A 21,803-nucleotide genomic window follows, 5' to 3' on the forward strand; every position below is an offset into this window, starting at 1 on the left:
CACCCCCACCCCCACCCCCCAGTCTCTGAAGACCTGAGAAAGGCTCACTGTGCCTCCTTTGCGGCCTCCGCATGACACTGAAGTGGTCCCATCGTCCACAGATGAGCCCCCAGATGAAACCTCTGGGGCGCACAAGGATTTCTCAGGGCCCTGGGGGGGCAACACCTTGGCTGCCTTTCCTTGGGCCATGTGGGCCTGTAAATGGCAGTCGGGCCCCAGCTAAGTGCTAGAAAGGGCGATGGCCTCCTCGGGATGTGCCAGGGCCAGCAGGCTGCAGGGAGACAGCACCTGGACGGCTTGGCTCACCTCCCCGCACAGCTCACCTGGTCTTTCCTTCTCCCACCTGTGCTGGAGCGAGGGCAGGAGGAGCAGGTAATGCTGACTCACCAGCCTGACAGTCCCAGTGGGGTGGTTCCGTTCTGCTAGCTCGCGGCTCCGAATACGCACTCTGCCCTTCCTCCATCGGAAGAAAACTCCCGACGCTTCCGTTTCCCAGGCCTTCCCAGAATAAAGGACATTACCAGCCTCTCGAGCAGCCAGCTGTGCTGCGCGACTGTGTCCCACCCAATGGGACATGAGCAGAACTGTGTGTTGGGGAAGGGGACCTGCAGGAAGGGTCCCCCTCCTTTTTTTTTAGAAGGAGGAGGGGCAGACCGAGAGGGGGAGAGAGAGAGAGAGAGAGAGAGAATCTTAAGCAGGCTCCACACCCAGTGCAGAGCCTGATGTGGGGATTGATCTCACAACCCTGAGATCATGACCTGAGCTGAAAGTGGGAGTTGGGTGCTTAGCTGACTGAGTCACCCGGGTGCCTCTCAGGAAGGGTTCTTAAGTAGAAGGGACATGCCTCTCTCTCTCTCTCTCTTTCTTCCCCTTCCTCCTTCCTATTCACTGTGGTGTAGATGTGATGGCTGGAGCTCAGCAGCCATATGGAGCATGAAGAAGATGGCAGAGCAGTTGAAAGAAAAGGAGTCTGGGACCCTGGTGCTTGCTGAGCCATCTTCCCAGCCCTAGCCGGCTGAACTCCGGACTCTGCATGGAAGAAAAACAAACATTTATTTTATTGAATCTATTGTTACGTAGGGCTTTTTTTGTCACCTAAACCAGCTCAGGCCGGGTGAATAGTAACAGGGAATGTGTTATTATTTATGAGCCTAACAGCTCTGCCAAGGATAGTGCTAAAAGCTCTACTTAGGGAGTTTATTTAACCATCCCATGAATGCATCCCATGAATGCCAAGAGTCAGATGGTATTGCCCCAGTTTTTACAGATGAGGACACTGAGGTCTTGCCTAAAGCCATACAGCAGGTCTCTCCGACTCCACGGTCCCATCCTGCCATTAAGGAAGGAGAATTAGAGGGAAAGCCGGCAGGCGGACTCGCAAAGTGACCCCACAGTCCCTATCTCCTGGTGTTTGCGCCCTCGCGTGGCCTCTCCGCTTGAGCGTGGGAGGAACCCGTAGTTTGCTTCTGGCCGATAAAATACGGCAAGAGTGATGGGATGCAGGTTATTGTGCGAGACTCTATCACCTGCGACCGTGATGTCCACCTTGCAGGAAGACGTTCTCTTGCTTGGAGAGTTTAATAAAGCGGGTGGACACTTTGGAGAGAGACCCACTCGGTAAGGACCTGGGGTCGGCTCCCAACGACGGCCGGCAGTAAATGAGGCCCCTGGTCCTACAAGCGCAGGCACCAATTTTGCTGTAAGCCCTGACAGCCACCCTGCAGAGGAGACGCCATCCCGGGCCTACACCCCGACCTGGCCTCACAGAGGACCCGGCTGCACTCCTGACCCACAAGAACTGCGACATAATACACATGAGCTATTTCATGCTACTAAATTTATGGTGATTGGGTATGAAGCACGAGGGGAACTTTAGGAAGAGGGGAACAGCTTGTCCTGGGCTCCGGGGAGATTAGGAGAGGTCGGCGGAGGACCCCTTCTCTCCCCACAGAACTAGGGGTGAGGACTGGAAAGGGTGGGAAAGTCTGAAAGTCAGGCCGAGAGGCTTACAGCGTGGGAGCCGAGCCTGGAGGCTGGCCGTGGGCAGATGTAGCTGTGTGGGGTGAGGACGCCCCGTTCCAGGCCTTGGCAACTAGGCCGCGTGCAGATCAGGACGGGGAGGACTAGGGCCTTGTGTGCAGGCTTCCGTCCGGGCCGTGGCTCCTCTGCTCAACTAGCTGTTCCTGATACCCCCCGAGCCTCAGTTTCCGCATCTGTAAGATGGCCATAACTACACCTTCCCGAAGAGAGAATGCGCAGACCAAGTGCCTGTCGGTGCAGCGCTGGCCAAGAAGCAGTCTTTGCGGGAATGAGGGGCACGGGAGACTCGGTGCTGGTTCTCCGAGAGCCCGGGCCTGAACTGGGAGAAAGGACAGTGTGGACAAAGAGGCTGAGAAGGGCTCTTTAGGCAGAGAGGCCGGGGGTCGGGAACACAGGGTCCAGAGGTTCCAGGTGCCCGGAGATGGCCTGAGGCCACAGCTGTCCCCATTCCTTGTGGATCAGTGCCTGGATTTTCTTTGCCGGGACCTCCCTGCTCTCAGGCCAAGCGCATGACCCTAACCCCGGCTCCAGGGCCAGCACCTGCCCGTCACGAGGGCTAATGAGGGCACTCCCCGCAGCGGGGATGGGTGCTGGGAGAGGAAAGTGGAGCTGGGGCAAGGGGGGCAGGGGGATAAAATAATAGCAACAGTAATAAAACGAGAGAGAGAGGCCTGATGTGGCCACTGAAGAGGATGTGGCACAAGTTAAGGGCTGGATTAACCCAACCTCCAAGCTGAGGCCCAGCACCTCCGCCCACCACCCCACAAACAAGTGCTCGTCCCGATTCCACGACAACCCAGCCACAAGAAGCTGCGGAGCCGCGTGTGGCCAATATGAGCCCGAGCTGGACGTGAGCAGGGATGGGCTGGTGGCTGCTGAGCCCCGTGGGTGGCACCACACCAGCTGCACCCAGGTCACTGTCTCCATGGGCATCGGCTGTGTGCCAGAGCTGCTCTGACCGCTACGACCATCGCTGGCCACATGTGGCTGGTGAGCTCTTGAGACGTGGCCAGTCTGGGGGTATCTGGGGGGCTCAGGGGTTGAGCGGCTGCCTTCAGCTCAGGGCGTGATCCCAGGGTCCTGGGATCGAGTCCCGCATCGGGCTCCCACTGGGAGCCTGCTTCTCCCTCTGCCTGTGTCTCTGCCTCTCTCTGTGTGTCTCTCACGAATGAAGAGATAAAATCTTAAAAAAAGAGGAAATGTGGCCAGTCGGCACTGAGATGTCCTATAAAAGTACAAGACCCCTCCGCCAAGACTATCTCGTTAGCGTTTTTGATCAATTTTGTGTTGGGATGATATATTTCCGATATAGCGAGTTAAATAACAATGATCATCTCTGCCTGTTTCTTTGTACTTTAAAAAAAAATAACGCGGTTACCGGCCACTGGAAATGACACACGGGGCGTGCATTCTATATCTAAGGGACAGCGCTGCTCTGGAATGTGAGCGCTCCAGGGCAGGGGGCTTCGCTCTGCGTTGCTCGCTGCTCTCCCTCTGTCCTGCAGCAGGCCCGGCATGTGCAGGAGGAGCCTCATAAATGCTGGATGAATGAATGGCGTGGCGTAGCGCTATCGCGGAAAATACACGGGTTTTAGAGTCTGTCCGACCTTGGTTTAACCCCGCACGCCCACAGCCATGCACTTCACCTCTGTGAGCCTCGGCTTCCTCCTCTGTGTAAGGAAGCTGCTGCTCCTGAGGGTCCAGGGACGTGACAGACGCCAGGTTTGGCAGCTGCAGCCGCGCGTGCGAGCCCGAGGGCGCTGCCGGGAAGCTGCGGCTGTTTGGGGTTGTGTGAATGATAAACCCAGGTTGGGTGCCAGGCTGTGGCCCCCAGCAGCTGCTAGGGTGTTTGTGCCCACGCAGGGGTATCTCTACTGATCCCACGGAGGGAGCCGCAGCGCATTCCCCATGCAGACAGGCCCCAGCGGCACTGAGTAAGGACCGGGGGAGGCACACTCCGCGGACACCTGTACCGGTCGGGATTTAGAAACCCCCAGAGCCATGCAACACGCTGTTCTGTGGGGCCTCTCTGAGTCTGTTCCAGAGAAGAAATGCTGGGGGAAGACATGCCTTCATCTCAGATGTGCTATGCAGAGGCAGGGGGCGCCACCAAGGAGGGGGGAAGGTGGCGTCCTAACACCTGCGGGATGGATGCCCAGGTGGGATGCCCAGCGGGATGCTCTGCACCTGCGACTGTTCATCATCTGCCTGTCAGCGCAGGTGGAAATCTGAAAAACCACCGCACACCCTCTCCCGAGGAAGGTTGTGTTGGTTTCCTGTTGCTGTTGTGACAAATCACCCCACACTGAGTGGCTTAAAGCAACTCCCATTCATCTTCTCACAGTCCTGGAGGGCAGGAGGTGTCGGCCGGGCCGCATTCCCCCTGGAGGATTCCGGAGAGCATCTCTTTCCTTGTCTTCTTCTTCAGCTTCTAGAGCAGCCTGTGCTCCCGAGCTTCCGGCCCGCCACCGCCCCCCCCCCCCCCCCCGTCTCCCAGGATGTCATTCCCAGCTCTGTGGCCATCAGCACACCTCCTTCTCTGACACCCTCATGCCCCCCGCCTTTTTAAGGACTCTTGAGACCATGACACACCCACCCGGATAATGTGAATCTGCAAAGGCCTTTGATCACGTAAGGTGACATCATCACACAGGCTCCGGGATCAGGTGGGCGTCTGGGGGTGGCGGTGCCGTTATCCCGTAATAAACTTGTCATCCGGCCTACGGTAAGGGCCTTGGGCTCAGCCCTGCACAATCTTGGGGTCACTGGCCTTTCGGGGACGGTCCCCCAGGATAAGAAACCCCAGCCTGGAATCTACCCGCATGGCGCTCGGAGCTTCAGGTGACCCTGGATATAGACAACGCCCGTCAGACACGCACTGGGGCCTGACGCGTCTTACAAAAGGGCCTTTTGTTTTCAAAAGCGTGTGTCTTTACATCAATATAAGAACAGGTAACTGTTCCTACCTGCTAACTTACCTGCTAACATCTGCTTAACTAAATGCAGTGAATGCTTACTCTGAGCCCGGATTATCTCACTTAATCTTCACACGGAGAAGCCGCTACCATCACCCCCATGTTACGGATGCGCACACTGAGGCCCGGAGAGGTTACGGAACTTGCCCAAAGTCTCATGTTAATAAGTAGCAGGATGAGGCTGGGAACCAGATGGTCTGAGTCTAGAGTCCCTCTAAGATCCTGCCTCTCATCTGCTCCCCCAAACCGGGCTTTAAAAGAATGAGTCTTTCAGATGTCACTACACGGGGCTTCCGTGAACAAGGCACTGCTTTGTGTGCCGTCGGCAGCCAGGGTTTGCTGTTGGCACCGAGATGGAGGGGACCGGGGTTTGTCCCAGGCCGCTCAGTGACAAAGACAAACACCAGTGTCTTAAGTAATCTGCTTGGGAGCCTAGGGTCAGGGCTGAGTGCTGACCTCATGCTTCTCGGCCACCCGGGCTCAGCCCCTGTGACCTGAGGCTTCAGGTGGCTAGTCACACGTCCCAGGACTCTGCCCCCTCTCAGGCGCCGCAGCACAGCCCGGGGGTTGCAATTCCTTCCTGGCACTGAGCTGGACACTTCTGCACGTCATTTTTGTAACCATCAACACACTCTCCGGCTGCTCCGCCGTCCCCACTGCAGAGGAAGGAAGGGGGCTGAGGCCGGTGAGCACCCAGGCACCACACGTCCAAAGCAGCGCTGTTTGCATCTGGGCTGGGATTATCCCCCTGGAAGCCCCACAGCGCGGTGTCCCAGTCTGCGGTGCATCTGTGGGCATCCCAGTCGTGTCCCTGTCCCCTCAGGCCAGGAGCTATGCCAGATGGTCTCTACCCTACAGGGGGCCGAGGCAGTGTAGGGCTTTATTAAATATCTGTGAGCTGTGACCCTGATGCACCCATCAGCCAAGGGGATGGTAACCACACATCTGGGCATCGGATGCAATTACTGAAGCAAAGGGGCGGGTGGGGGGTGAGGTCCAGCAAGGGTCAAGGTTGCTCCCTGAACCAGAAGAAACTTCCAGGCTGAACAATAACAATGGCCATGTAGTCACAAGAGTAACTACAACAGGGACGATAAATAATGATGACACAGATGGTGATAAAATAGCCCCTATTTCCTGAGTACCCCCAACCAGCTGGAGGCAGATGGAGGAGGCTGCCCGGTGAGGGTGGGGCCTGGGGGCAGGCCAAGGCTCTTGTCCTCTGGCTTGCCAGCTGTCTCCTGGCAGTCTGTCCCCACCCCCCATACACATGAACTGGGCACCCACGGCACGCCGCGCGGAAGTCCAGGTGCTGGGGGACTGAGGCAGCCAGCCCCACACATAGGCCCTCTCTTTGCAAAGATCCGGTATCAAACTGGAAAATCCTGGGGTGCCTGGGTGACTCAGTGGTTGGGCACCTGCCTTTGGCTCAGGGCATGACCCCAGGGTCCTGGGATCGAGTCCTGCATTGGGTTCCCCTGCATGGAGCCTGCTTCTCCCTCTGCCTGTGTCTCTGCCTCTCTCTCTCTCTCTCTCTCTCTCTGGTTTCTCATGAATAAATAAATAAAATCTTAAAAAAAAAGGAAATAAATAAAAAATCTTTTAAAAAAATTGGAAAATCCCAAAGAGGGAATCCGAGGGTAATCTATTATTATCACAAATGCCTCTGCAGGGACCCTCAGAAGGAGGCACTACTGTGCCCATCACAGTGCCACGTCGTCCAGAGCCGGTGGCACATGTCACTCCCAAGGATGGTCCCTGGAGGCCTGGGGGGCCGGGCTACACTGGGCTCCGAGAGCCAGGCTGCCCTGGACCAGGACGCAGGTGCCCTGTGGCCAGGCTGGTGCTCGACATCCCAGCCCCCTTCTCCTGGCCCTAAATCTGGGCGCCACCAGGCCTGGCCAATCAGAGCTTCCTATCACTCAGAGGATGGGGCCTGGCCAAGGAAATGCCTGGGAGGGGAACCCCTGCTGGGTCCCTAACCTCCCCGCCCCCCACCATCCCCTCCACCCCGGGGTTTGCTGGAAGGGACAGGAGATAGCTGGTGGCAGCTGGTGGCCATCTGGTTCTCCCGGGGAAGAGGCTGCCCCAGGAGGGAGCCAGCACTGGAGGAAATGAGAGCGGAGGTGGACGGCGAGCCCCATGCCAGGAGACACCACTTGAACCCAAGAATCCAGCTGGACTTCCCAATGTGTCAGCTGCATGAACCAATATAAACCCTCTTGTCTAATTTAAAATTATTATTTTTTAATTAATAATGACAAAAAAAAAAACCCAAAGCAAAACCAAACTGGCTAGTTGCCCCCAACCGTCTCCTTTCTGAGGCAAGCCTGGTGCTGACCAAGTGAGCAGTGACCACCACCTCCCCCTAGGGCACCTTCTCACAGTCCTCTCTGCGCCGTCTGGCCACGAGCACCTGGACAGGTAGGCGTTCTGGAATGCAGGGTCAGGAGTCCAGGCCTGATTGCCAGGTTACTGGATCTCCTTCCTTGGTCGGGATGCTTTGAGGATGACTCTCAGGGCCGCTGACTAACAGAGGCCTGTGGCCGTGGCAGTGACCGAGGAAGGATGCGGTCCTCGGGCTGAAAGCCGGCAAATCTCTCCCTGGGCCGCTGCCCTCCCACGCGCCACCCCACAGACACTGCCGTAAGTCACGGGGCTGGGCGTGCCTCTAGGCTGTTGGCAGGAGTCACAGGGCAGGAAGAAGCACCAGGCCTGCCCTTGAAAACGTTACTGCCAAGGTTATAACGCACGTCTAGCCAACGGACACGTGCAGGAAGATAGGAGGAGAGGAAGGCACTGGAAGGGGGAGGAGAGATGACACAGGGTGGGGGCGCGGGGCGCAAGGAGACAGTGAGGCACAAGCGACCCAAAGGAGAGAAAAGTGAGCCAAGATGCAGGATGGAGGGGCCCTGGGTGAGAGCACAGGAGGAGGAAGAGATGCTAGTAGAGAGCAGGAGCAAGGAGCCCCCGGTCCCCAACAGGGAGGCCCTGGCGGTGGGGCACGGATCCGGGGCTGGCGTGAGGGCTAAGGTTTTGGGCGGGAGGGTGAATCCGGTGCTGCTGGGCTCCCACGTGGGCAGCTGCCGCGGGGCCTGCCTGGCGTAGCACCGTGCACACAGGGGCCAGCGGGCACAAAGAACCCCCGAGCTGGGCTGCAGGGCAAATATCTGCCTCCTGACCATCATCGGGCAGGGGTTGCCAAGCACAAAGGGGACCCAGCAAGCAGGTGGGCCCCTGGGGAGAGTCCACAGCCCACGATGGCCCCCACGTCCCACTCCGTAAAGGCCAACCTCACCTGGATGTGGACCATGAAGGCCTCCTCGGTGGGCCCTGCCTCCCAGCCTGTCCTTTCTATGCTGCTTTCAGGGAGGACGGGGTGGGGTGGGGGTGGGGTGTCTTTCCAAAAGGCAAATGTCATCATGTCACCCTCAGTCAAGATCCCTCCATGGCTCCCCAGCACCTCCTGGCCCCCAGCCCCCGCCTGCCGCTCCCCTCAGGCCCGGGCTGATTTCCACGCACTTCCATGCACAATCTTGTTTCCTCCTCACCACCAGCGCTGGTCTCACCCCGTCCTACAGACAACTGAGGCTGGGAGAGGCGAGGGACCGGTGCCAGTTTCCCACATCGTAGAGTCCCGTCCCCATCTGAACTGGAAAGCTGGCTCATCTGTGGCTGCGGGCTCCCCCGTCCTTCCCATCGGCCCCGGCCATCCCGAAGGCCCATCTCTTCCTCCTCTTCTGTTTCCACTGCACCAGGGGACAGCCCTCCCCCTCGCTGCGCCGACCTGGCTTCCTGCCCCCGGTCTTTCCCTTCTATCCAACTCACCCGGCATGCTGCTGCCACTCTGATCCTCCAGAAACAGCCCCCCCCCCCTTTTTTTTACCATCACTCTCCTGCTCAGAAACAAACCCTCGGTGGCTTCCCAGGGCCACAGAATCAAAGGCCAAAGCCCTGAGCTTGGTGTTGAGGCCCTTCTGCCCAGCCTGAGGGGTCTGGGAAACAGCCAGGGAGCCACCCCGATGCACCCCCCTGTCCCTCGCCAGACGTCCCCCCTGCCGCCCCTGGCCTGCTGGGGTCCTCACTGCTGCCGGAGTCGACCTCTCTGGCCTGCGGGGTCCTTGCTTGGGGTCCTACAGCGGCAGGGCATCGTTCTCTCCGCTTCGGGGGGCCCTATGGGGTCTCCCCCACAGGACGGGAGCGTGAGGACCGGAGGGCGGCCGGTAGCGCTCTGAGCGTAGAGTCTACACGCAGCGTCGAGGAGCGACAGGGCTAAATCACATCTCCTCTATCAGCCACTGTAACCAACTGCACATGCGGAGGCGCCCAAGGGGAAAAAAAATCAGAAACATAAGCTGTCACCACACATTACATTAAAAACCTGAGATCAAAATCCCAAAATATTAAGAAGAGACTATTATAAAAGGATTTCCCCATTTGCAAAAAAAAGTCTCTGGCCTCGGTTTTCCCATCTGAGAAATAGGTCGGCTGAGACACTAGATGATCCCGAAGTTTCTTCCGACATTGAAATTCTCAGGTTCTGGAAGTTAGCCCTGTCACAGAGGCTGCCGGATCACAGTGATAGGCAGTTTGTAGACAGCCCTTTGGAAAAAAGGAAGAATTTCACGACTTTTAGAGCAAAGAGGTTTTAGGCCACTTGCTACCTCCCGGCTCCTGTGGCTGGGCCGCGACCATCATCGTGCGGTGAGAGCAGAGCAGATTCAGCGAACCAGATACCCTCCTCCCGACCCTGCTCCCAAGTTGGGAGCAACTGCCGCACATCCCATGCCTGGCGAGGTGGTTTACTGGAAAGGGAACCGGAATGTGCGCATATGCACAGAGAAACGTGGTCATTGGGGCACCCCGCAGACGGGGTGACAAAAGGGGGCGACATACTTTCTGCATTTCTCCACCAGGGTTTCTCCACCTGCATCACTGCAGGTCAGGCTGACCGCTCTTTGTCGAGGGGGCTGTGCTGTGCATCGCAGGGTATTTAGCGGCGTCTCTGGTCCCTACCCTCTAGAGGCCGGAGGCATCTCAATCCCCGCTGGGGCAACACGAATGTCTGCAGACATGGCCACATGTTCCCCGGTGGTGGTGGCGGCGGCGGCAGCAGCGGGGAGATGCCCCAGCCAAGAACCGCTGCTCTACGTCATTACTGGTTTAGGATTTTTTTTTTTTAAAGAAGCATGCGCAATAATTTTTATGGAGAGCATTAAGGATCTCTCTATTCAGCCCCTTGGCAAGTGGTGTCAGTTCCCCTCGCCCAAAGGGGTCACATGCACCTACTCCCAAGCACCCCTACATCTGCTTCCCCGGCTGCCACCATCACCTGGATGGCACACGCGCCTCCTGCCTGGGCCCCCTCAGTTCCGTCGCTCTCCTGCCGGGCTCCTACTGCCCTGAGCGCACGATCCAAGCTCCTTCCGGAGCTCTGTTGCTCTGTCGGCTGGCCCCCCACCCCCTGACCCCCTCAGCCTCCTTCTGGTGGCTCAGAGCGGGGTCCCCGGCAGCCCCGGGCCCCGTTAGCAGAAAAGCAGAGGCTCAGGTCTGCCCCGGGACCTGCTGCATCAGGACCTGCGTTGTCACAGCGACAAGCATCGTCGTCGAGTCTGTGAGGAGCTGCTTCAGTCTGCCGTACCCCCCCCCGCCCCCGCTCCCACCACACTGCCCCTCGCCACTGGCTCCTGCTCACCCGTCACTCAAATGTCACTCCCGTGGGGGGATGTTCGCCGCCGGACGTTGGCGCACAGTAGCCTCTCGTGTGACCACGTGTGTTAGCACCTGCTGGTTTGGGACGCGGCGATGCGTGCGGCTCACAAGCACCTCGTTGCTTAACACGGTGTTTTGTCCGTCCCCGTCCCCGGACCCCACACCCCAGGGGAAGCTCTACACGGTCAGGTACGGGGCCGACGGAACCAGACACACAGAAGGTATCGTGCAAATATTGTTGGAGCCCAGAACGGCCACAGGTATCGCACCCTCACTACGTGGTGATAGGGTTTTGACCCGGACTATTTTGTTTATTTTTCACAAAACCTACGAGGCGACATAGGTAATGGTTACGATAACCCCCGTTTTACAGATGAGGAACGAGGGGCCCATGACACAGGGTCTTACAGGCGGCGGCAGGCAGAGTAGAGCTGCCACCCGGAGCGGGGGGCGGGGGAGATCTGGCCCCATGACTGCCCCCGTCACCACTGCACAATCTCGCCCTCTTATGCCGATTCAAATAGCATTTTACACACGCACGGGGCTCGACATGGAAACGAATTTCCTGGCGAACACTTCTCTAAAATAAAGACTTCTGCTGGTTGGGGAATCATTAACCCCCCACGTGTTTTTTGGGGTCAAAGGCATCTTTGTATTCGGAATCTGTTTAAGCCGGTCTGTCTGTCCCTAAGTTCCCAAAGCCAGTTGCTATAAACCATTGTACCTCCAGACCTGGGTCCAGAAACAAAGCCACCAGGGAAGACACAGGGCCAGCCAAGTGAAGGAACCGTCGATATTTCTGTGTCCTCTGGCCAGCTGGGTCACCTTTCCCCCTCAAGGCCACCGGGTAAGTCACTGTTCATCTTGGGAGATCCAGCACTTCCCTGCTACGACCTGTCCCATCTGCTCTCCAAGGAGCATCAGCCATGTCCCCCGTCACTCAGGGCCCTACCAGGTACTCCCAGCACCGCGACTCTGGAGTCCTCTGGGGAGCGGGGACTTATGGCCCTGCTCGCCCTCCCTGAGAGTGAGGGCCGTGCGTGCCCATCGCCGTATCACTGGCACAACCGCTCCCATGTCTCGAGCACTTGCAGGTCCCAAGCCCTGTGCTGGGCTGAGTTTGGAGGTCATGTCTCCATTTAACCCTCAGGACAATCCTGTACATGAGGAACGCAGGGTCTTAATTTTGCAAATGGAACAACCTAAAGCGCAGAGAGGGGAAGTAATTTGCCCGAGGTCACAGAGCCAGTCACCGAGGGACCCAGAATCTGAAAGTCAACTCAGAAGGGGCCTGGCATACGGATCATCGTGTTAGCTGATGCCAGGCACGGTGCCAAGGGCCCACGACAGCCCCGCAAGGAGGGCGGGCGACTGTACCCATCGTACAGATGATGAAACCGAGGCTCAGAGAGGCAGGTGGACGCGTCCCTGAGGTCACACGGCCAAGAAGGGAGGAGGGGTCGGAATCCAGAAGCGCTGTGCTGTGCCGTGGCACCACGCCGCTTTCAGCCTACTGCAGTCGCACGTGTGTCACTTGTAAAGCAGCCCGCGCGGACGTCTCACGTAGGCAGGGGGGCGTCGGCTTCACTTTTGTCTGCGACAAGAACCCGCACTGTGATTCCCGAGAGGCAGGCAATCAATCAATCATCAATCAATCACACAGAACCAACAAACAAAAAGGTGGTTGATGGGCCTGGAGCTCGGTCCTGCGGTCACAGTCGCGGCAGGCGTGCAGGAGTGTCTCCCGAGGGCGTCACCGTGATGGTCGCCAGCAGCCTGGGATGAAGGCCTGGAGGGGGAGCACCCGAGAGGCTTCAGTCGCAGACCTTCAGATTCCCTGCACACGGTTCAAAGAGGCTTTGGCTACACGTGTTGCCACGGGCCAGGGGGACGAGAATTTATTCTAACCCTCTCTCCAGGTGCTACAGCAGTCCGGGGGGTGGGGGGCTAGGGTTCCCTAGGGTCCTCTCTCCTCAGGCCTCCGTCCGGGGTGGGGTGGGGAGGCCCCCGAGCTCACAGGACCTGCTCCGGATCACAGAGGAATCCGTTTTCCTAACCGAGCATCATTCCACATTTTGATTCACGTTTAGCTTTGAAAGCTGAGCTGCATCTGGATGGTTTGTTCTGACTAATGATGTCAGCTGTTCATACCAGGACTTAAAAGCCCATAGAGATAGTGCGAGGAGTACTCCGGGTGCCAAGGCTTTTTTTTTTTTTTTTTTAAGATTTATTTATTTATATGAGAGAGAGAGCGTGCACCAGTGTGCACGAACGGTGGGGAGGGGCAGAGGGAGAAGGAGAGAAGCAGACTCTCCGCTGAGCGGGGACCCCCCCAACACACACAGGGCTGGACCCCACGACCCTGAGATGGTGACCTGAGCCGAAATCGAGAGTTAGCTCCTTCACGGACTGAGCCACCCAGGCGCCCCTGGGTACCAAGGCTTTGACGGAGTTTTGTGGCTCCTTCCCCAATAGTCTCTGGATTGAATGCACTGATGAAAATGCATCCTCTGCAGCCCTTCCTCTAAACCCCACCAGGGGCCCCAAGGGACCCCCCCCCCATACCAGCTCAGCAGAGGTAGTAAAGTGAGGTGGTCAGAGCCAGGGGTGATCAAATCCAGGTCCTCTGAGCCTCATTCCCCTCACGTGTAAAACGGCGATGCTTAGCAGTAACAGGAGTGAGGATTCAATAGGCCGAGGCCTAGAACAGGAGGCGGCCGAGGTCGGCTGAGCAGCAGACGGGGACCAAGAGGCGGAGGGACTGTAACGTGAGACCCACTGCTAGCTGAGGACTTCCGCATCCCCGACCTTGCACAGGCAGGGCAGGTAGGGCAGGGTTGGCTAAATAAGCAGGTTCCGCGGCTCCATTATGGACTCCCAGAGTCAGGATCTGGGGTGGGGCCCCGGATCTGTTTTAGCAAGCTCCCCGAGATGTCCTGATGCTCACAAAAGCCTCGGGTCCCGAGGCGCATCCCGAGTGTGGACCAAGGCAGAGCCCAGGAAGTCAGCTGGACTGGAGGATGTAGCGACAGGTGGGGGTGGAAGCAAGGGCAGGTGGAAGGAGGCCCGGGGCGGCCAGAGATGGATTTATTCCTCCACCAAGACTGCCTGCTGGCTCTGCCCGGGAGCTGCAGCCACGCGCGCCTCACGTGGCCTGTGGGTCAACTCAGCCAAGCGCTATCACCTTAGCAAGACTGGTGTTACTGGGCCAGGGTAGGTTCAACTCCCAGCTACACCACTTCCCGGCTCGATGAACTTGAGCAAGTTATTGCAGTTGAGCCGTAAAAATGGGTCTCATAAAACGTCTGGCTTCGCTAACGCAGCTGCCAGGAGGGGGTCACGAGCTCGCGTGGGTAGGGGATGTGACACACGCCGGGTGGCCGTCACACGGTTAGTGCGGAAGGCGCTCGGACTTCACGTTGCTTCCACTTTAGGTCTGGGGATGCATTTCCTGACAAGTGAGACACGTTCCTCAACCCGAACGGCCGGGGGAGGGAGGACACGGCTCTCTGGGGCGTCCGGCCGGGGAGCTGTTTCCCTCGGGCCGTGTTTACCTCTTTCTGCCTCAGCTACCACGTGGCTCCCCCAAGATGCTCCAGTCGTATCCACTTGCTGAGCTCCGCGCAGGTAAGCAACGGGGTCTCCGGCTGCCAGGGCGGCCCAGCTCTGCCACCTGAGTGGGGGTGGCGTGCAGGCTCCTTCTCTGCACTGGGTCTCAGTTTTCTCGCCTGTAAGGTGGACGTGATACTGGAACCCGCCGTAGCGCATTGCCGTGGGGGCTTACGTCAAACACTTAAACCAGGTGCGCCCGGTGCCTCGCTCATAGTAAGTACTTAACAAATGTCGTCACAGACTTCGTGGGTAACTATTACCTCCCGAGTAGCCTGTGTCGCTCTCTCTCCTGCCAGGGACTGTGAGCCCCCAAGACCACAGGACCCTTGTCGGACAAAACGACATCCAAACAGGCATGCAGAGGCCTCAGGATGCTCCGCGGCATCCCTGACCAGGGAGGGGGCCCGTGGCTGTTCAGGCCCCCTTCCCACGCGGCTGGAAGTCCCTCGATGGTGACAGGAGGTTCTTTCGGGCTGTTTGGGGTGTGCTGTGGCATTAAGTGGCTGGGGGAGAACAGATGGCAGCAGCTGGAAGTTTCCTCCTCTGCCTTCCACCTCCGGCCGAAGTGGGTTCAGATTTCAAGGGGACGTCCGCGGGGGCATTCCCAAGGCCCAGGATGGGTGAGTGGAGCCACGAAGGACACTGGGTTCAGCCCGTCTGTGTCCCTCATTTCAGAAGAGAAGGTAGGAGCCATGCAGGAGGGAGGGGACCCAGAGGCAACGGTTTTAACCATCGTGGGTGGGACACGAGCCCTAGGGAGAGGCTGTGGATGCCTCCCCCCAACCCATCAGGGCGGGCATTCTCATCCACGAGGGACAGAGACCCAGGAAAGTGCGGCCCAGAGGGACTTGCCCAATGTCCCTGACGGCAAGGGGCTGGACCAGGACTCAAGCCGTGTCCCTACGGCTCTAACACCCGAGTTCTTACATTTGCCTCCTGCCGGGGGCCGTATCAGGCTATCTTAAGGTGGGGGGCGGAGATAAAACACAAAAACAAAAATTCCAAAATCAGGACAAACCCCTTACAGAAGCACAGGGGCCCCAGGGAGACCCCTTCCATACTCGTCACCGGTTGAGCGCACACGGGCCCTCCCTCCAGTCTCAAACCCACCACCCTTGCAGTTCAGCAGCTTCCCAGGATGAGCTGTCCTGCCAGGCCGTGTCCTCTGTCATAAGACCATGCACATCACCCCGGCAGCCTCCGCTCCACCCACCCCTCTCCTTCCTACTTCCTAATTATAGTGCGAGGCTCACTATTGTCCTGGTGACTTGGTCTTGAAATCTCAGCGCCCCTGGGCATTCTCTCTGCTTCTCACTCCATCCCCCAACACGCGCGTGTGCATGCATGCGCACGCACACACACACACACACACCCCTCCAGGTCTCAAACTGGCAGCTGAGGGTTGTCTCCGACCTGCAGAAGCATCTTATTTGGACTGTGGAGGGTTATTTATATTATGTAATGTGGAGCAGTAGCCATTATTGAGAGCATCGGTGATCTCATATATAAAACTTGAAAATCTGGTAAGCCGGGCCCCAATTCTCACATATTACAAGCAGCTGGTGCTGAGTCAGAGCCGTGTCCCATGGAAGGGGCCTGCCTTCCACTTTGCCATGATCCCCACCGCTCCCTGATGCCTCACACCCGGCCTGACTCTCCTTAACACGCCCTGCTGCCTCTCAGATACCTGCGATTGCAACCCCTGTCCCCTTCCACATTCGGTTGGTCCCAAATTCATTTCTTCTCCCTTCCCAAAGTCTTTCTTTGGACCCCATCCACCTCCTTCCTGCTTCTCAGCCCTGGTTGATTGTGATAATTATTATAACACACTTCTCTAAGGCTTTCTCAGCCCCCAAGGCTCGGTCCAGCCATGCCAACCCTCCGGCCACAGTGTCTACCAAAGCTTCAGGGGAGTCCCTCACCACCTATGGGATGTGGTCCAGCTTTTCCCCGAGTGTCCGACCACCCCCCCCCCCCCCATTCAAGCTTACCTCTACACCAGTGTTCTTGGAGCACCTGCTTTGTGCAGAACCCAGTACCAGGCACCATCGGTACAGGGTGGAGAGAAATGTGCTTTCTCCCAGGAGAAAGATCAGTGTGATGTGAGGGACGTGTCCAAGGACGGGAAACAGTCCTGCTGTCACAACTCCAGTCACATGGGTCTGCCTTCCGTCCCCTGCACACTGTCCGGTCTCCCTGCTTTTGCTTTCTCCCCTCCCCCAGCTGACCCTGAAGGCCTAACCTTCCACACCCAGCTCCCATGCCCCTTCCTCTTGAAGCCTCCTCCCAGGGCCAGTGAGAAACAGCTCGCCTGCTCTTGAGCTGTGTGAATGCCGGTTGTTTGTATGAGCCACTCGATCCTGGCCATTTGGAGGGGTCTGGAGGGGGTGATTTTCATGCCACGTTCTCTAACTACGTTTGAAGTTAGGCAGGCAGGGCTTAATACCTGTGTTCTTATCGCTGCCTCTGCATTTTTACATCTCCCTGGGACTTGCCTAACACTGGGCACGGAGCTACATCACAAAGTCTCAACGAGTCTCCCTGACTTCATTCACTCAACTAATGTTCACTGAGCAATACTGGGCGCCAGGTGGAGGAATGAACACAGTGATGAGCAACACAAGGCCTGGGAGATGCAATGTAAGGGATGGACCAAGAATGGTTCAGAAAAGGAAACAGAATGTAAGCGTAAAGGTGAAGGTGATTGAGGAAAGCCTCTCAGAGAAGGAAACATTTCAGTTGGGACCCACAAGGTAGCAGCACAGCAGGATGGGAAGGTGGGAGGAGTCTCGGATGGAGACAGCAGTCAGTGCAAAGGCCCCAGGCAGGAATAACCTTGGAAGACGGGCAAGGCACGGGGGCAGCAGGGAGCCAGTTAGGACGGTACCGCCCTAGCCCAGGGCAAAGGTGACAAATGGAGATGAACTTATTACAGATTTGATTTTAACCCGAGCAATCAAGAGGAAGCTAGGGCGCTGTTAAGAACCGAATTAAAAAAAAAAAAAAAAAAAAAGAACCGAATTTAAATCCACGTGTTGAAGCCCTGACCCCCAATGTCATGGTATTTGGAGATGGGGCATTTGGGAGGTAATCGGGGTTAGAAGAGGTCATGAAGGCGGGGCCCTGATCCGATGGGATTAGTGCCCTTACACGAAGAGACTCGAGAGAGCTTGCTCTCTCTCTCTCTCTGTCCACACACATGAACCAAGGAGAGGCCATGTGATGAGACAGCAAGAAGGCATCTGTCTGCAGGCCAGGAAGAGAGCCCTCGTGAGGACCTGACCACGCGAGACCTTGATCTTGGACCTCCCAGCGCTGTAAGAAAATAAGTCTCTGTTATTAAGCCACCCAGTCTATGGTATTTGTTACAGCAGCCTGAGCTAATACAGATCCTTTACGGAGATGGGGAAAACTCCGCAAACAATGAATGATTCCATCTGTCTCTAGGATGAAAAATCTGAGCTGAGACTGAGATAGCAAAATAGTGAGATCACGTCACTGAAGCCAAGAGAGGTGTGTCTAAGGTGTGGAATGCTGCTTTCGCTCCGAGACGCCCCGTGTGCCCTGGCACCTCTGCCGAATGTTGAAAGCTATTCTCCAAAGGCCCCCCGCCAGCCTTCCCTGATTTCTGACCATTAAAAATCATCATTTCCTTTCTCACCCTTCCAGCAGCTGAAACGCAAAACCCTGTTTTCCTTATTGCTGCTTTTGCTTGGTTTGGGAATAACAGCTTCTTTAAAAGCACACTTCAAAGCCAAAGTTCCTTTTATCAACCAGCCTGGCCCAGGAGGGCTGCTTTCATCCTCGGAGGAGCAGACATTGTGAAATCTTCCAGCTTGCTTTCTTGGAAAAGCGGTTGGTTCTGTCACGCAGACCACAGCAATTCACTGAGTGTCAAAATGACAGGCATGAGCGGAAAGATGGAAATGTTCCAAGAAAACAACAAAGATTCCAGATGCAAGAAAACGTTTTGGGATGCAACAGGGCTGGAGGTTAGAATGGTCTTGACGGAATCATTGGTAGTTAAAGGTGGAATTTGTGAAATGCGCCTAAAGAAGAAATAGGCTACTGATACTTTTTTGTTGTTGTTGAAGAACCTCTTTAAAAAAAAAAAAATCCAAGTATAATTAACATAGTGTTATATTAGTTTCAGGTGTACAACGTAGTGATTCAGCAATTGTATACACCACTCAGGACACATCACAACAGGCGCACCCCTTAATCCCCTTCACCTATTTCCCTCTGGACAAACCACCAGTTTGTCCTCTATGGTTGAGTCTGGGTTTTTTTTGTTTGTTTGTTTGTTTGTTTCTTTTTTTCTTTGTTTTATTTCTTAAATTCCACATATAATTGAAGTCATATAGTATTTGGCTTTCTCTGACTGACGTAATTTCACTTATTATAGTGTCTAGCTCCATCTATGTTGTTGCAAATGGCAAGATTTCATTCTTTCATACGGCTGAGTAATGTTCCATTGCCCACAGACACATCTTCTGTATCCATTCACCCATCGATGGACACTTGGGCTCTTTCCATAATTTGGCTATTGGTGATCATGCTGCTATAAACATTGGGGGGCACACATCTTTTTGAATTAGCATTTTCATTTTCTTTGGGTAAATAACCAGGAGTGGAATTACTGAATCATATGGTAAGTCTACCTTTCTTTGTTTTTTTGTTTTAGTTTTTGTTTTTTCTTTCTTTCTTTCTTTCTTTTTTTTTTTTTAGGAACTCTATACTGTCTTCCACAGTGGCTGCACCAGTTTGCATTCCCACCAACAGTGCAGGAGGGCTCCTTTTTTCCCCCTCATCCCCGCCAACATCTGTTGTTTCTTGTGTTTTTGATTTTAGCCACTCTGACAGGTGTGAGGTGATATCTCATTGTGGCTTTGATTTGCATCTCCCTGACGATGAGTGATGTTGAGCATCTCTTCATGTATCTATTGGTCTTTTTTGGATAAATGTCTGTTCATGTATGTCTCCTGCCCGTTTTTAAATTGGGTTGTTTGGTTTATTGGGGGTGTTGAGTTGTATTAGTTCTTTATATATTTTGGATACTAACCCTTTATCAGATATGCCATTTGCAAATATCTTCTCTCATCCAGTAGGTTGTTTTTTGTTGTCTTTTTGTTGATGGTTTTCTTTGCTATCCAGAAGCTGCTTTTTTTTTTTTTTTTTTTTTTTTTGGTGTAGTTCCAGTAGTTTGTTTTTGCTTTTATTTCCCTTGCCTCAGGGGACACATCCAGAAAAATGTTGCTACAGCCAATTTCTCAGACATTTCTGCTTTGCTCTCTTCTAGGATTTGTAGGGTTTCAGGTCTCACATTTAGGTCCTTAACCTGTTTTGAGTTTGTTTTTGTGTATGGCGTAAGAAGTTTCATTCTTTTGCATGGAGCCATCCAGTTTACTCAACACCATTTGTTGATGAGATGGTCTTTTTCCCACTGTACATTCTTGCCACCTTTGTCATCAATTGAAAATAAAAGTGTGGGTGTATTTCTCAGCTCTCTATTCTGTTCCACTGATCTAATGTGCCCATTTTTGTGCCAGTACCATACCGTTTGGTAGTACATCTTGATATCTGCGAGTCTGATACCTACAATTTTGTTCTTTTTCAAGATTGAGCAACTGATCTTTATTTATTTTTTAAATTTCATTTATTTATTCATGAGAGACACAGAGAAGCAGAGACATAGGTAGATGGAGAAGCAGGCTGCCTGCAGGCAGCCCGATGTGGGACTCAATCTCAGGACCCCAGGATCACGCCCTGAGCCGAAGGCAGACGCGCTTAATTGCTGAGCCACCCAGGCACCCCAAGCAACTGATCTTTATATGAAATAATGCTTGGAGTATGAATGGAGACACAAGAAAAGCAAGTCTGGTTTTCATGATGTGGGAAAACAACATATGTAAAAATATGGCCAGGTTCAGGCCCAGATTCCTAAGAAGAAAGAGAGGACTCTGGGCTTATCTGACATACCCCCAGACATGTCTATGCCAGTTATTAACTGTATTAAGTGCCATATGTTATGCACGCCAGAAGTTTATGATACATTAGGTCATTCAGTCCCCAGGCCCTTCCGTGAGGAAGGCAGGCATTATGCCCATTTTACAGATGAGTCAACAGTATCAGATCAGGAAGGATAAGCCACTTGCCCACGATCACAAAGCTACTAACCAGAATTTAACTCACATCTGTCTGGCCCCAGAGTGTACTTTCTGCTTCATATGTCAGGAGTTCCAAACTTGGCTGGATGTCTGAATCAACTACAGGGCAAGTTAAAAATCTAGATTCCTGGGTTCCCATCAGAGGCCTGAGCTGGGGCCTGGGAACCTCTGTTTCTGTAAGTTTCCTAACAGTTCTAATCCAGCTGATTGATGCTCTGAGCAGAGGATCGATGGGGTGGGCCACATCTGTGCCAGCCAGAAGGTCCTGCTGGGAGAGCTGGGGAACCCACAGCCAAGGGCCTCCCCCTCCCCAAGCACCCATGAGTTCAGGGAGGTAGCTCCATGGCAGGGACTGATTCATCTGTTATGATAACTTATGTTGTGCCAACTTGATAAAGCTGGAATTGCTTCCCAGAATCTGCCTTCCTATCAGCTCTAGGTTAGGAGTTTGTGGGAAATCTGGAAGTTTGTGGGAAATCTGGAAAGTGGAAGTGAAGAAGTAGCCAGCCATCATGCTCTTGAGGTAGATGCAGTTATGGACAGGCACCATGGGGGTCAGGCAGGTTTGAGCCCATCCTGCTATCTGGTCTGTGTCCAGCTCCTCCCTCTGACTGCTGGTCCTGCTGACCGACAGTGTCCCCAGGCTGCCACCAGGCACCTAGCTAGGCACCCACCAGGCAATAGCTGCCCACGGGCTTCTATGTGGTCTCACTTTGATGGCTGGACATCCTGGTCTCTTGGGTCCCATTTCACCTTCACTTCTACCCCTCCTCCCGGTATCCCCCACCCTCCCATAACTGGGCAAGATCTAATTCTTATAATAAATCCCAAATTCCATTGGTCATAGTGGCCCAGCTTCCTGAGTTCAGGCTGGATGAGCTCATCATCTGCCCTTTCCTGCAGACCTTTCAATCTTAGACAGTGGTTCTCCGAATGTGATCCTGGACCGACAGCATTAGCACCACGGGAGCCTGTTAGAAATGCAAGTTGTCAGACCCCAACCCTCCAGACCGACTGAAGGAGAAATTCCGGGGGAGCTTCCGACACGTGCTGAAGTTTAAGGATCTCTCCTGTTGGCATTTAACAAGCCTTCCTCCATTTCTGTCGAGGATGACGAAAAGGTCCTGGAAATACATCTATGGAAAATATGTTGTATTCTTGATATAATTTTATTATATGAATTTCTGAGGCCTGTCTGTGAGCGCTGGCCTTTACTGAGACATCGTGCTAAGGCTTCGCAAGCTTAGCACCACTTCATCCTCACCCCCACCCGACAGAGATGACATTAAATTATCTC

At 55.0% G+C, this 21,803-nt stretch overlaps 1 protein-coding gene across 5 annotated transcripts in view; it reads right to left on the reverse strand.

Annotated features, from left to right (window-relative positions):
* Positions 1 to 21,803, reverse strand: part of TMEM51 (transmembrane protein 51) — a 55,815-nt gene that overhangs the window by 17,212 nt on the left and 16,800 nt on the right. For 2 of the 5 annotated variants that reach the window (XM_072828256.1, XM_072828262.1), the window contains exon 1: positions 16,331 to 16,485. The exons of the other annotated variants lie outside the window; for them this stretch is intronic. The gene's annotated coding sequence lies outside the window, so the exon portion shown is untranslated. Of the gene's footprint in view, positions 1 to 16,330; positions 16,486 to 21,803 lie in introns of those variants that run through there. 5 annotated transcript variants of the gene reach the window in all.

This window comes from Canis lupus, chromosome 5 (assembly GCF_048164855.1).
Source record: "Canis lupus baileyi chromosome 5, mCanLup2.hap1, whole genome shotgun sequence".
In the NCBI taxonomy this organism is placed as follows: Eukaryota; Metazoa; Chordata; class Mammalia; order Carnivora; family Canidae; genus Canis; species Canis lupus.